Source organism: Phyllostomus hastatus, unplaced genomic scaffold (assembly GCF_019186645.2).
Source record: "Phyllostomus hastatus isolate PE091 unplaced genomic scaffold, TTU_PhHast_1.1 phas_scaffold_78, whole genome shotgun sequence".
NCBI classification, from domain to species: Eukaryota; Metazoa; Chordata; class Mammalia; order Chiroptera; family Phyllostomidae; genus Phyllostomus; species Phyllostomus hastatus.
Window position 1 is genome coordinate 115,881,818 of NW_025334041.1, and position 16,011 is coordinate 115,897,828.

At 42.5% G+C, this 16,011-nt stretch overlaps 1 pseudogene; it reads right to left on the reverse strand.

Annotated features, from left to right (window-relative positions):
• Positions 1 to 7,778: 7,778 nt before the first annotated feature.
• Positions 7,779 to 9,023, reverse strand: LOC123811949 (annotated as a pseudogene).
• Between the last annotated feature and the right edge of the window lie 6,988 nt (positions 9,024 to 16,011).

The window sequence follows — 16,011 nt, forward strand, 5'->3', positions numbered from 1 at the left end:
GGTACAGAGAATAAGTAGCATAGAATGTAGGTTGAAAATAGATAGGGGGAGGGTAAGAATAGTATGGGAAATGTAGAAGCTAAAGAAGTTATAAGTACGGCACATGGACAAGACTAAAGGGGGGATATGGTTGGGAGTGGATGTGCAGGGTGGAGGGGAGTGAAGGGGTAAATGAGACAACTGTAATAGCATAATCAATAAAATATATTTTGAAAATAAGATAAGTAAAACAAGTGGTAAAACTTGCCCCATTAAAATGCCCCATTTTCTGGGGCATTTTCTCAATCTGTTGAGATTTTGCTTCTCAGCAATTGTCGTTAGTTTGGCTCAAATAAACTCATAAAAACTCTTAGAGGTTTGGACACTTCTTATGCTGAACAACACATAATCATACATATACATATATTAACATTTAATCATCATCACAGTCCTATAAATTAGCTACTGCTTTCATTATTTTCATTTTATAGTTGACGAAACTGAGCGTCAGAAGTAGGTAACATGCCGGACTTCCAGCAAGATGGAGGCATAGGTGGATGCACCGTACCTCCACACACAACCAAGATTAGAACAACAGCAATTTAGAGGCAGAATAACACCCAAAACTGACAGAGAATTTATCTGAATGGAAGTCTGACAGCCAAGAAGTTGAAGTAGACCCGTTCATCCAGACCAGTAGGACGGGCGGAGCCGGGCGGGCGCGGGTCGGCAGCGGCATGCGGTGATTTGGGAGAACTTGGCGCGAACTCGGTGCAAACTCGGCGCGTAAGCCATCCAAGGCGCGCAAGATCACAGTGGTGGACCCTGAGTATGCAAGCAGCGGCTGGCGGACCCAGTGAAGCAGCGATTGTGGACCAGGGCAGAGCTCACAACCCAGGATCCCAGAGAAGGGACTGTGATCCCAGGAGAACGGAACTACCACCATTGTTCTGTTCCCTCCCGCCCCCGCCCCCGCCCCCGCCCCCGCCCCCGCCTCCGCCTCCGCCCCCACATATAACGTCACAATCTAGCGACTGGGGTGCCCAGCCCAGGTAAACACCTAAGGCTCCGCCCCTCACCGTAACAAGAGCAACCGGAAGGGTGGGGGGGGGGAGGAGAGACAGAGAGAGACATGTTTCCAACAGAAGAACAGATCAGTCCCCCAGGACTCATCCTTTTGAGCAACCAAGAAATAGCCAATCTATCAGATGCACAGTTCAAAACACTGGTGATCAGGAAGCTCACAGAATTGGTTGATTTTGGGCGCAAATTAGATGAAAGAATGCAGGTTACCATAAAAGAGATGAAGGAAGATGCACGGAGAGCCAATAGGGATGGGAAGGAAACTGGGTCTCAAAACAATAGAGTGGACCAGAAGGAAGCAAAAAACAACCAAGCAGGAAAACATGAAGAAATAAGAATTCAAAAAAATGAGGAGAAGCTTAGGAGCCTCCAGGACATTTTTAAACATTCCAACATCCAAATCATAGGGGTACCAGAAGGGGAAGAGGAAAAGCAATAAGTGGAAAAGTTATTTGAACAAATAATAAAGGAGAACTTCCCCAATCTTGTAACAGGGTGCAGCCAAGAGGGGAGGCTCAAATAGGGATCTGTAATAAGATCCAGAAGAGCCTGGAGACAATTGGCTCCACACCACAGGGCCACACCTGCCCAGAATCTGGCAGCTGTAGCCAATTGTGAGAGGAGCCGGAAATGGGATTTCAGAGGAAGATTGGCGCTGGGATTTAAACCGAGACTCGGCAGCCATTGAGGGGGGGAGGGTTATGTGCGGCCCTGCAAGAGAGAGTCACACAGCTTTAGCAGAGTGAAGACTCTCGCTACCCTGAGGGAGAGAACCACGCAGCTCTGGCAGAGTAGGGACTCCCGTGGTCCGGGGAGAGAGGACCACGTGCCTTTGCCAGAGTAGGGACCCCCGCAGCTTTAGGAGATACGGTACTCTGGACTGGGCAAAGGGGGAAGGAAGAAAGGACTGTGTCTGTTTGTGGGTGCTTTAAGGGACTGTAGGATTTTTAGTGAAGACATTAGGTCCCTACTTTAAGTTTGTGTAGCATTAAATAAACGTTTCCTTTCCTTTTCACAAATCTCTGGCATTGAGAGACATCTTTCCTCTGGCGGCGGACATAACGGACCTGGGGGCTTCTTTATATCGTCCCAGGCCCCCCTTGTTTGTTCTGTAACAATCTTGCAAAGGGAATAGACTTCAAAGAAATCCAGGAAACTCAGAGAGCCCCAAAGAAGTTGGACCCAAGAAGAAACATACCAAGGCACATCATAATTACATTAGCCAAGGTAAAAATGAAGGAGAGAATCCTAGAAGCAGCAAGTGATAAGGGGACAGTAACCTACAAAGGAGTTCCCATCAGACTGTCAGCTGATTTCTCAAAAGACACCTTACAGGCAAGAAGGGGCTGGAAAGAAGTATTCCAAGTCATGAAAGACAAGGACCTACATCCCAGATTACTCTATCCAGCAAAGCTCTCATTTAGAATGGAAGAGCAGATAAAGTGCTTCTCAGATAAGGTCAAGTTAAAGGAGTTCATCACCACCAAGCCCTTATTTTATGAAATGTTAAAAGGACTTATCTAAGAAAAGAAGATAAAGAAAAAACATGTATAGTGAAAGGATAGCATACTCACAATTATGAACAACCACACCTAAAGCAAAACCAAAAGAAACTAAGCAAACAACTAGAACAGGAACAGAACCACAGAAATGGAGATCACATGGAGGGTTAGCAACAGGGGAGTGGGAGGAGGAGAGGGGGGAAAAGGTACAGAGAATAAGTAGCATAGAATGTAGGTTGAAAATAGATAGGGGGAGGGCAAGAATAGTATGGGAAATGTAGAAGCTAAAGAACTTATAAGTATGACACATGGACATGAACTATAGGGGGGGATATGGGTGGGAGAGGGTGTACAGGGTGGAGGGGAGTGAAGGGGGGAAAATGGGACAACTGTAATAGTATAATCAATAAAATATATTTAAAAAAAAAAGAAGTTAGGTAACATGCCGAAGGTCTCCTGGTGAAGTGATAAGCCCAAGGTTGGAATGCAGGCAGTCTGGCTCCAGACCTATCCTCTGAACATAAACATTTAAAGATAAAGGTCAAGAAGGAAGGTTTTCTTACATCATCTAAAATTCCTGTTGAGTTCTTTGGCTATAATGTCATATCCTGCTTCCTACCTAGGAAACAGGAGAGTAGGGAATGTACTGCTGACCTGGGAATCAAATCCAAAGAGCAGACTTGACATAGCATCACTTCTTCCCTCTGGAAAGTTAAGGTTTACAGCCTGACTGGTGTGGCTCGGTGGGCTGGGTGTCATCCTGAAAACTGAAAGATCACCAGTTTGATTCCTGGTCGGGGCACATGCCTGGGTTGTGGCCTAGGTCTCCAGTTGGAGGTGTGTGGAAGGCAACCGATCAATCTTTCTCTTCTCTTTCTCCCTCCCTTCTCTAAGAAGAAATAAATAAAGTATTTTTTAAAGAAAAGAAGAGGAAACCCCTGGCTGGCGTAGCTCAGTGGATTGAGCGCAGGCTGCGAACCAAACTGTCGCAGGTTCAATTCCCAGCCAGGGCACATGCCTGGGTTGCAGGCCATGGCCCCCAGCAACCGCACATTGATGTTTCTCTCTCTCTCTCTCTCTTTCTCCCTCCATTCCCTCTCTAAAAAAAGAAAAATAAATAAATGAAATATTTTAAAAAAGAAAGAAAAGAAGAAGAAAACTAAAGGTTTGTAACTTTGCCAAACTTGCTATGCCTAGCTCCCTCTTCCTTAGGAATGAGTCCAGTCCTTCAAGAATGTTCAGGCCCTACGGCTTCTGATGACCCTGCCCAGCAATCCAGTGGATGTGCTAAGATGTCATCTCAAGCTGTGCTGAGGCTCCATCTCCTGCTGTGTGTTTGTAGCCCAGTGGAAGTGGGGCTCTTTCATGGAATCCTGAGAAAAGCATTTCACAGATCCACGCATGGGAGATTGTGTGTGGCAAGATTTATTCTGGGTACAAGGCTGCCTCTCTGTCCCTTCTCCATCTGTCCCTCTGTGGAAAAAGTCCAACCGTGTCTTTAGCTAGGCGAAAACAAAGGCCAGTGCCCAGCGTTTCTGTTTCACATTAAAACTTACTCGTTTGGAGCCGGCAAGTGGCTACTAAGTGGTCTCAGTTCCCGTCCAGGTAGCTTAGTACTGAGCCTCTGTACCAAGGCCCCTGCCTGCAGCCTGTGCTGGGGAGTCTGTGCAGCTGACAGCCGTGCAGCTTCTAGGGCCCCAAGGTTACAGAGACAGAACATGTGGGAGTGCAAGGGGTGAGCCCATGTCACTAAGAGAGAGCTCTTCTTTGTTCCCTGAGATCATGTTACCTCAGGCTTGGGAAGGACCAGGAGCTTTTTCAAAATAACCAATCAACTTCCCAAGTTTTTGTGGGCTTCGGATGGGTCCACCCCCTCGCCAGTTGATCCCTCTCCCAGGTTGGACTGGCAGGCTTCTATGGTCGAGCACTTCCTCCTGTGCCATCTTGACTACGTTCTTTTTAAAAACAAAGATTTTACTTATTTATTTTTGGAGAGAGGGGAAAAGAGGGAGACAGGGAGAGAAATATTGTTGTGAGAGAGAAACATCAATCAGGTGTCTCTTGCACATGCCCCCACTGGGGACTGAGCCCATAACCCAGGCGTGCTCCCTGATCAGACTCAAACTGGCAAATTTTGCTTTGTGGGATGACGCCCAACCAACTGAGCCGCAACAGCCAGGGCCATTCTGGCTTCTACTGTTCATGTGTTTACCTCCCCCTGTTTCCCCCAACAAACTCTAAGTATAGAGAAGAAAGGGGGAGGCAATGCTGCAGGGAGATTCCATGCAGTGTGTGAGGCTGTAACTCCTTGGCGAAGCAAACAGGCTTATGCTCCCTGGTTCATTGTGCTCATCAGTGTGCTCATCAGTAGGATTCCCTTTGCTTCCTTCCTTATTAATAACTAGTTAACTACCTAGGGTAACATATTCAAACTTCTAGTTATGCAAAGCAAGAGAACTAGTGTTTTTAAAAGTGGAGGATGAAGAAGATTGTGGGTTTTTAGATACTGTCAAAGGAAATGTATTACTTTAAAATTAATCAAGAAATACTCCATGGTGGGATATTGCAAAGCTTTTAATACCATCCATCCAGAGAATACTTGCCTTGCTCATGACTATGTTGCTCTGAATGGAGCAAAAATATTAAGAATGCCTGGTAAGCCAATTTAATTCTGACCAGAATAGCAGACTTAGGTCACAACACCAATTGAATTTATGCTGGGGAGATTTTGTAATAGGAAAAAGAAGACTGTTGAACTTAAGTTAGACGTATGCTCTCAATTTTGGGAGTGATACCATGAAAAATTTTTTAAAAATCCTATGATAGCAAGGCCAGGGATTCTGAAAAGAAATAGACAGGGCTAAGAAAGCTCTAAAAATAATATTCCTACAGTGTCAGTGATCCCTTTGAGTAAGAAGGGGAGGTGTTCAAAGCCACCAATAAGCTATGCAGGGAATTCTCAGGTGAGCTCAGACGTGCTCAAAAGGTCAAGGATGAATGAGAAAATGTGAAACAAACTCTAAGTATAGTATGGCTGGGTAGCCAGATCACAAATTCTCTCTGTATAGGCCTGTACATATCTGAAAAGTTGATACACTGCAGGTCAGTGGGGATTTGTTGAATTATTTACTAAATATTGCTTGGACAATTAGTTATCTATATAGGAAACAGTAAAATTGGTTCCTATTTCACACCATAAACAAAATAATTAAAAGGAGTATGAAAGTTCTAAACATGAACAGCAAAGATTTTAAACAAAGGAATGCTGAGAATAGGGAGACTATCCCATGACTTCAGATAGAAAAAAGTGTGGTTTTTCTAAAACACAAAATTAGAGCACACATAAAAAAACAATTGATCTTTAACTATGCTAAAGTTTAAAAACATCTGTACATCCAAAAAATACCATAAACAAAGTAAAAAGACAGGCTGAAGATCGAAAGAATGTATTTGCAAATGCAAATGGATGACAAGGGATTAGCTTCTTGAAGATATAAAGAACTCCCACAAGTCAATACAAAAAAGACAACCCAATATTGTAAACTAATAATGATGATCGTGATGATGATGACAATGATGACAGAGGGTATGAAAAAGCACAAGAGCCCTTTATGGAAAAGGAAACGTGAATAGCCAACAAACATAAACATATAAAAAGTGCTCCACTTCATTGGTAATCAGGGATGTAAAAACCACAATGAGGTACAATCAGATTGGCAAAGGTTAAAAATTCTGAGAATGGTAGCACTGGTAAAGATGTGATGCAAAGGGAAAGTTTTGGTATAGGGCATGTTCATCCAATTTGGAGAGCAGTTTGGCAGCTTATATCAAAGTAGAAGATGTACAAGCTCTAGGACCGAGCAATTCTACTCTTAGGTAAATTTTCTTTGAGAAATATGTTATTTGTGTGCACAAGGCACTATGAAAAAGAATGGTAGGCCCTGGCCAAGTAGCTCAGTTGGTTAAAGCATCACCCTGATATGCCAAGGTTGCAGGTTTGATCCCTGGTCAGGGCACATACAAGAATCAACTAATGAGAGCATAAGTAAGTGGAACAACAAACTGATGTCTCTCTCTCTCTGTCTCTCTCTCTCGTGCTCCCTGTCTCTCTCCTTTCTCCTCTCTCTAAAATCAATCAATAAAGAAATGTTAAAAGTATATTTTAAAAAAGAATGTTCACAGCTACATTGCATGTAATAGCAATTTGGTAACAACCTCGAGGCTCTATCCACTGGAGAATGAATAAATAATATGTGGTATGTTCATTCGAGGAAATCTTTTATAGCAGTGGCAATGAATAAATTTGTAGCTATCTGTATGCCCACAGATGAAGCAGGATGCGTAAGAATACATAAAGATTCCATTAACATACAAATTTAAAACATACAAAAAATCCTACATATACTGCTTAAGGATCTATACATAAATAATAAAATTATAACAAAATACATGGGAGTGAAAAACAAAATTTAGGAAAGTCAGTGTTGTGGGGGAAAATAAAGAAAATATGATCACAGAGTCCAAACTATTAGTAACAATTTGTTTCTTAAAGTTCTTTATTTCTTAACACAGGTAATTCATTAGTCTGCATACCTTTTTATAAATTTGAAATGTGTCCTCGTATATTTACTTATTTTTATTTTTATTTTTTAGAAGACACAAAACTTAATTTAATAGACATTTTGTATGTAGTTCTTACATTCTCAGTGTGAGCTGAGCTGGAACCCACTGCCCCACCCAGAAGTGGCTCAGTCCTGGAGGCAGAGGAGGGAAGGAAGGGGGGAGGGTGTCAGAGCTCAGGCCCTAGGACCCCCATTCTTCCTCAGTGCTGGGGCGCTGGGGGCTCTATTCTCATCTCCTGCCCTTATGTGGGCTACAGGAAGGAGAACAGCTGGAATCGTGGGTCTGGGGCTTCTCTTCCACACCACCCTGACCCCCAGGTTGGAGGGGGAATTAAGGGATCAGGGGAAAGCAGGGGACAGGGAAGGCAAAGATGTTAAGAAAGATGAGGGCCAAAGGAGAATCAGACAAAACACCAATAGGGGGGAAAAAAGCAAGATGGGAGGAACAATACCAAAATCCACCCCAAATTGGAACCCGCCTGGAAAAAAAAAGGAAAGTTCTACAGTCTCATAGAGACATTATTTGGTGCAACTGCCACTGTGGTGGGCAGGCTCAGGCCTCAGTCCAGGCCTGGAAGCAGTGGCATGGCCCCTACAGCTGGTCCTTCGCCTGGCCAGCAGCAGCATCTTCTTCCTCCTCATCCTCTATCTCCTCATCTTCATGTTTGTCCTCCTCCCCATCCTTGTCTGCCATCTCCCCTTCCTTGTGCTCTTGTCCTCGTCTTCATCCTCCTCCTGTAGCCTTTGTACCCCATCCTGCTTGTCCTTCATTTGCTTTTCTGCTGCCTTTGTGACACCCCATGTCTTGTTGCCAAACTGCTCGGCATATGCTTCATCGTTGGTAATGAGGAAGTTGGTGGAGATGGTGCCAGACTTGACCTGCCAGATGTCTGGGTCCAGCACGGGGAAGTTTTCACAGGCATAGATATTGGTATCAGGAGCGTACCTGGGGTTGTTGATCTCTGGGAGGGTCCAAGTGCCCTTGGAATCCGGGTTGTCCATCTGCCAGGGCTTCCACTAGCCCTTGTAGTCTGGGTTCTGAATCTATGGTGGTTCCCACTCTCCGCCCATCTCTTTATCCCAGTCCTCAGGCTTCTTAGCATCGGGGTTGGGGATGTGCTTAGGCTTGTCCCAGTCCTCAGGTTTGGAGTCTTTGGGATTATCCATCTTGGCCCGCTCACCCCAGCCTTCCAGCTTTGAACCATCAGGATCCTTTATCTTCCTGGGTGGTAGGAAAGCTCAGACATCTTCCAGGGAGCCGACTCCACCTGGCTATTGTCAATTTTCACCTCATAGGTGTTATCAGGCTGCACAATCAGTGTGTACATGTGTGTTAATTCATCATCCTTGCAACGGATGTCATTGTTGATCAACATGTTCTTGCCCTTGTAGTTGAAGATGACATGAACCTTCTTGGTGCCAGGGCCACAGATATCAGGGCCAAACATAATGTTGTATTCAGAGTTGCCATGCATGTCCTTCTGGTCCAAACCCCTTGGAAATAGCTTCACATAGCCACGCCCACATTTGATGTTCTGCTGGCATTTCACAGTAAACTGCACCACCAGCATCTGGTCCTTGTCATGAAAGGCTTAAACCTGGCTGACAGGGCATAAAAGCGGGCATCCTGGCTCATCTGCAGCCCTTTATCTTTCTCTAGGCCACCACAGAACTATCTGTCCCTGAGGATGAATTTGCCAAAATCCGACTTGTGTTTGGATTCGACCCAGCAGCTGGTCTGCCCGTCTCTGTCCAGAGACTGCTCCTTGAAGTAGACAACAGGACTGTTGTAAGCCAGGCTGAGAAGGCCAAGCAGCAGTGACTCAGGTAGCAGCATGGCGGGTGGAGGGGGTGGCAGCGCATGGACCTTGCAATTCACTTCTCCAACAGTGGCTCTGCAGTAGGGACCTGCAATGTGTCATAGTATATTTAAAAGAAAAATCACCTTGGCTCTATTTCCTGACTGTACGGTTATCATGATAGAAATGTATTTCCTCATCATAAGAGAGAGGTATTTCCCCTTTTCCAATTAAGCCTGTATGTTTTAAAATTTGGGTTCTTCTCCATTGGTGTGTGTGTAGGAGAGTAAGGGGCGGGTTGTACAACAACTCCTCCATATTTCAGTGGCTGTCAGGAAAAAATCCTTCCAGGTCTTTCTCAGGAAAGGAATAAACCTGATGCTGAGGATGGAATAGTGATGTGGAAGAGACTGGTGCTTGGAATAAAAAAAAGGAGTAGCCTGACTAGAAAAAAGGAGGGGCCCTAGGGACTGGAAGGGGATTGGGTTCAGTGGTTTTCTTAAGAGGTATAGACATGTCTGTCTTATGTAGCCATGTCCAGGGTTGTCAAGATAAGTGCAGGGGCCTTGAGAGCAAAGCAAGTCTCTGTCCTGCACCAGCCTGTTGGTGGTGGGAAGATGGCATGAAGGCACCTAGGTGACTCCTACAGAACAACAGGGCCTCCTAGATGGAGGAGGGCCATACCCCAGCAAAAGCATTCTCTGTATGGAGCAATAGCAAGAACAGAAAACTCAATGAACCACACCCCGTCTTTGACATCTGCTAAGGCCAGGGGTTCTCTTAGGAGCCAGTGAAGGGCTTAGGGAATCTCATCTCTACCCATATTGGAAGTCCCTTTAGCCAAGCCTAAGGAAGCTTAGGTTAATTTGAGAAAAACCAAGGAATGTGAGGTTTCTTCTACCTGAATGATTACACATTAAATTATCAGATAATTATTACAGAACAAAGGCTAGGGACTATTAAGAATAGGTTCAAATACAGAGAAAACAGTACCATGTTAGTAGGTAACTGGAGGGAAAGAGCTAGAAATCTTTTTCCTGTCTTTCCAAGAGAGGAAAATAAACTCCAGACGAATAAATGGTCCAAACAAAGAGTCAAACAGGCAAATAGGTTCCCAAACAAGTGGCTTTGTACAACAGAAGCATTAGATGAACCTATAAGCCAAGCCGGCAGTGCAATTCAGCTTCCAAGAAAACAAGCCCCCCAGAGGACTGCACCGACAAACTTGCAGCGTCAGATCACCTGAGGCAGAGGAGTCCCTGGGTGCCAGACCCACCACACTCAGGTCTGAGGATTAGGGACTAGTCAAAAAGTACTCAGAAGTTAGTGAAGCGGTGACAAGCTGTTCACAAGTGTGCCAACCCACTTACAGAAAGCCTTGCATTTCCTGTGCTTTAAAAATGTAAATATCATATAACTATTCTCTTACACAGGTGTCTGAAAATCAATGAGCCCTAAAGTATACTTAGAATTAGACTGTACAAGTTACTCACATAAAATGTCCATGTTTTAAGACTATGCATAGGAAAAAAGTGTATCACGGTTCTCCAGGGAAACAGAACCAATAGGAAATGTATATATTATAAGGAATCAGCTCACATGATTGTGGAAGCTGTTACGTCCCGAGATATGCAGGGCCAGTAGGCAAGCTGGAGCAGATCCAGCCCAAAGGCCTGCCAGCTTAGAGACTCAGGAGTCAGAAGGCAGGAAAAAACGCATGTCCCCACTTGAAGGCAGCCAGCTCGGAGGAATTTTCTTACTAGAGGTGTGGGTCAGGTGGGGTGGAGGATGGGGGAAGGGAGAGAGGGTCAGCCTTTTTGCTCTATTTAGGCCTTCAACTAATTCTTTGAGATCCATTTTAGGGAGAACAATCTGCTTTACTCAGTATAACTATTTAAATGTTAATCTCATTTGAAAACACTCTCAAAAGAAACACCCAAAATAATATTTGACCAAACACTGGGGACCAACTGGCCCAGTCAAGTTTACACATAAAACTAACCACAACACTGACTGGTGTGGCTCAGTGGGTTGCGCATCTTCCTGCAAACCAAGAGGTCACCAGTTCGACTCCGGTCAGGGCACATGCCTGGGTTGCAGGGCAGGCCCCCAGTTGGGGGTGTGCAACCCCCAGGCAACCGATTGATGTTTCCTCCTCTCTTTCTGCCTCCCTTCCCCCTCTCTAAAAATAAATAAAATCTTTAAAAATAGAACTAACCACCACAAAATGGAATATATCAAAATTCCTTATAGTTAATGTATTAGATAATAAATTTCCCTTGAATTGGTCCTGTATTGTTTCAAATGGCATGTTGCATTTTCTTATCTTAAATAATTCCTGTTTCTTTTCATGCTTTTAGTTTTATATGTTCAATTGCTTTCAGTTCTTGTCAAGTTAATTTATGAAAGGTAATTACTAAAACACAGGTCTTTGGAAAATCTAAACAGAGAATTGATATCTTTGCTAGATATTCTTTTAAAAAAATTATTATTGATTTTAGAGAAACATTGATTTGTTTTTCCATGTATTTTATTCATTGGTGTGTTTTTTTAATCATTTTTTATTTTCAATTACAGTTAACCTACATTATTATATTGGTTTCGGGCGTACACCACAGTGATTAGACATTACGTAACTTGATAAGTGGTCATCCCAATAAATCCTGCATCCATCTGACACCATGTATAGTTACTATACTATTATTGATATATTCCCTATGCTGTACTTTACATCCCGTTATTCTGTAACAACCAATTTGTACTTCTTAACCCCTTTACCTTTTCACCCTTCTCCCCACCTCACCATCTGACAACCATCAAAATGTTCTCTGTGTCTATGATGGTTTCTGTTGTTTGTTCATTTATTGTTTTTTTATTCAATTGTTGATAGATGTGTATTTACTGACATTTTATTATTTATATTTTTTATTTTCTTCTTCTTAAAGAAGACCTTTAACATTTTACATAATACTGGTTTGGTGGTGATGAACTCTTTCAGCATTTTCTTGTCTGAGAAGCTCTTTATTTGGCCTTTGAATCTAAATAACAGCTTTGTTGGGTAATCTGGGTTGTAGGTCTTTGCTTTTCATGACTTTGAATATTTCTTGCCAAACCCTTCTATACCACAAAGTTTCTCCTGAGTAATCAGCTGACAGTTTTATGGGAACTCCCGTGTAGGTAACGAACTGCTTTTCTCTTGCTGCTTTTAAGATTTTTTCTTTGTATTCAACATTTGGCATTTTAGTTATGATGTGTCTCTGTGTGGGCCTGTTTGGATTCATCTTGTCTGGGGTTCTCTGCACTTCCTCGACTCAGGTGTCTATTTCCTTGACCAGTTAGGGAAGATTTCTGTCATTATTTTTTTTAAAGATTTTATTTATTTCTTTTTAGAGAGGGAAGGGAGGGAGAAAGAGAGAAACATCAATGTGTGGTTGCTGGGGGCCGTGGCCTGCAACCCAGGTATGTGGCCTGACTGAGAATCAAACCTGAGACACATTGGTTCGCAGCCCGAGCTCAATCCACTGAGCTATGCCAGCCAGGGCTGATTTCTGTCATTATTTTTCAAACAGGTTTTCAAATGCTTGCTCTCTCTCCTCATTCCAGTAGCCCCATGAAGTGAATATTGGTATGACTGAAGTTGTCTCAGAGGCTTCTAACACTGCCTTCATTTCTGTTGTTGTTGTTTTTTTTTGGGGGGGGGGTTCTTTTTTCTTTTGTTCTGATTGGGTGTTTTGCTTCCTTATATTCCAAATTGCTGATTTAACAGCTTCATCCATTCTACTGTTGAAATCCTGTAAATTGTTCTTTATTTCAATTAGTGTATCCTTTATTTCTGACTGGATCCTTTTTATGCTATTGAGGTTCTCACTAAGTTCCTTGAGCATCCTTATGACCAGTGTTTTGAACTCTGCGTCTAGTTGGTTGCTGGTCTCCATTTTGTTTAGTTCTTTTTCTAGAGTTTTATTCTGTTCTTTCATTTTGGCCATATTTCTTTGTTTTCGTGTTTTGGCAGCCTGTGTTTGTTTCTATGTATTAGGTAGAGTTGCTATGATTCCCTGTCTCGGCAGTACAGACTAATGTAGTAGGTGTCCTGTGTGGTCCTGTCACCCAAGCTGGGTGCTCAAGGTGTGCCCACCATGTGGGCTGTGTACACCCTCCTTTTATAGTTGAGCTTTTATTACTATTGGCATGTCAATGGGATTTACCCAGGCCGATCAGCTGCAATGACTGACTGTGACTTCTGACCACCAACCTCTGACCACCATGGGGGATCAGCTGTGCAGGGGCCCACTCCACAGAGCAGGACTTACTTCAGCAGGGCTCTGGTGCCCACTGAGTTTGCCCTTGAGTGTGTCAATTGTGGAGGTGGTGTTCCCATGTGGTCTGAAGCTGTGCACTGGGTGTGTTGGCTCTGGGACCTCCTCGGAGGTGCTAACCAAGGTCAATCATCTGTGTTCTGCCCCGGGACCACCTGGCATAAGCTACAGAGCAATCTGCAGATGGCAACTATTTGTGCTGGGCTTGGAGGTGCCCAGGCAAGACGAACCGGTAAACCAAGGGTGGCTGCTGCTAGTGCCAGGCCTGGGGCCACTTAGCAAGAGGTACAGGGCTTGCTGAGGCCAGATGCTGTTTGTGTAAGATAATTTAGAAAAATGTAAACCATGAACTGAGACAAGCTATTTGTATGAAAAAGCCACTGGAAACACCTTGGGTGGGCCTGAAAATTGAGCAGGGAAGGGTCTCAGGGAATCACCAGGGTGGGACAGAGTGTGAGCCAGGTTGATGGATTCTCAGATATGATGTCCTCCTAGGGCTCTGGCGGGGGAGGGCTCATCAAAGGTACCAGCACTTCTGTATGGGAGAAAGCTGCCCCCCAGCTCTTGCCCTGATGTCAGAAAATTCAGCTCATCCCTGTGCCTTTCAAGCTGCTGTCCCCATGCTGGAGCTCAGAGGAAGTGAGTCCAAGTAAGTCCATGAATGGAACCTTTAAGAGGAATTGCTTAGGACTACAGAAGTTTCTACCTTCCTCAGTCTCAATCCCTACTGGTTTTTAAAGGCAGGAGTTACAGGAACTTCTCTACCTGGCACTGGAACCCATGGTTGGGGGCCTGGTATGGGGCTGAGACCCATTGCTCTGGAGATAGCCCTCCTGATTTTTATCTGCCACGAGTGGGCGTGGGACAAGCCCATTCCACATTTCCACTCCTCCTACCAGTCTCGATGCGTTTTCTTCTTTAATTCCATAGTTGTAGGATTCCAGAAGTGCAATTTCTGGCACTTCTTAATGATGGTTATTCTGTAGTTTAGGTGTAATTTTGATATGGTTGTGCGAGGAAGTAAGTACTGAGTTTATGTGTTCCACCATCTTGACCGGATACCGGTTGACTCTTGTATGTGCCCTGACTGGGGATCCAACCCACAACCTCGGTATGTCAGGACGATGCCCTAACCAATTAAGCTAACCTAACCAGGGCCTGTAATAGGTCATTATTAACACCCTGAGAGACACTGTCACTCTCCATGATGTGTGTTGATTCCCTTTTTTGCAAAGAAAAAACAAAAAATGCAACTTGTTCAACTATTTAAAAAAAGAGAGAGAAGTGTATGGAAGATCTTTTAACAAAACAAACATCACAAAAACAGAAAAAGGCAAAAAAATGTGTGATAATTCTCTAAAGGCTAAAACTAACTAAAAATGCATTCATAAAAAATGTAAAAGGTAAATAACATCTTAAAATATTCAATTAATTTTGTTGAATATGAAAAATACTGTTTTTATTAGTTTGTAGAAGCATTATTTTATTCAATGTTTTATTACATCAAATTTTAAAAAAGAAACTGACTAAATTTAAACAATATTTAAACAAAGATATCTATCTCATTTTAAGTCAATGCAAATTTTCACTAATTTAGAACTCTGTATTAGCATATTAACACTTGGGGAATTTTTGGAAACATACATTATTATATATAAAAACTGTTTTATAAGAACTTAGGAATAAGAAATGGTTCATAAAACTTTACAAATCTTCCTAAACTGCTTTTAGTACAATGAAAATTATATACTTTGATTTTTAATAAAAATTTCAATTATTTTACAACCAATTTGGAACAGAAGTAAATGTCTAATAATTGTTTTGAGAATTAACATTCATTAAGATTACTATAGCTGATTACACGTAAAACATACACACACACAAAACTAGAAGAGACTGACTAGTTCTGTTCTAAAAAATAATAATGAATTAATAATTAGGTTGGAAATCATGACTTAAAAGTTAGTATGACATAGAAAATATCATTACATAAAAATTCGTGGAGAGGACATTGTTATGGTCAGCTTACCATTATTAGTTGCAGCAGTACTGTATCTTGCACACATTTACAAATCAGGTTTTCACACTGACAATATATTTTAACTGCTTTGATCATTAGTACATGAAGATGTTGGCTGAGTTTGAAACAGAATAAATTACATTTATATATACCCTAAACAGGGCAGTTTCCCAAGATTAAATGCTGTTATTTTTAAATACCTTTTTAGAACACAAACATCTAATTTTATCTTACATCATTATGAATAAACATGAGAGCTTAAAAATATTAACCCACTTTTTAAATATAATTGGTCCTAAAGTGCCTTGACTTATTGCTTAGCAACAAAATTCTATCCCCTAGTATGGACCCTCAAGCTTTTTGGGAAAGATTTTGGGGTCAAAACTACAAACATCAAATATAATCAATGTAACAAAGTAATGACCCTCAGGAACTCTGTCAGTATGACAAGTGTTTATTTTACAATTACTGCTTCTGTAGCTGTAGCTCCTCCCTCACTACTTCATATTTTAGGTTCTATAAGTTCCATCCTTCTGGCACTTCTATGTTTTTCCTACATTTGTTTAAAGAATCAACATATAAAATTTTTTGCATTATTCTGGTTCAAAGGTAGATCCACATTTTTCCTGAAGCCTAAAGTAAGATTTTTCTTTCTTTTTTGATGGGGGAGAGGGAAAAAGGAAGAGAGAT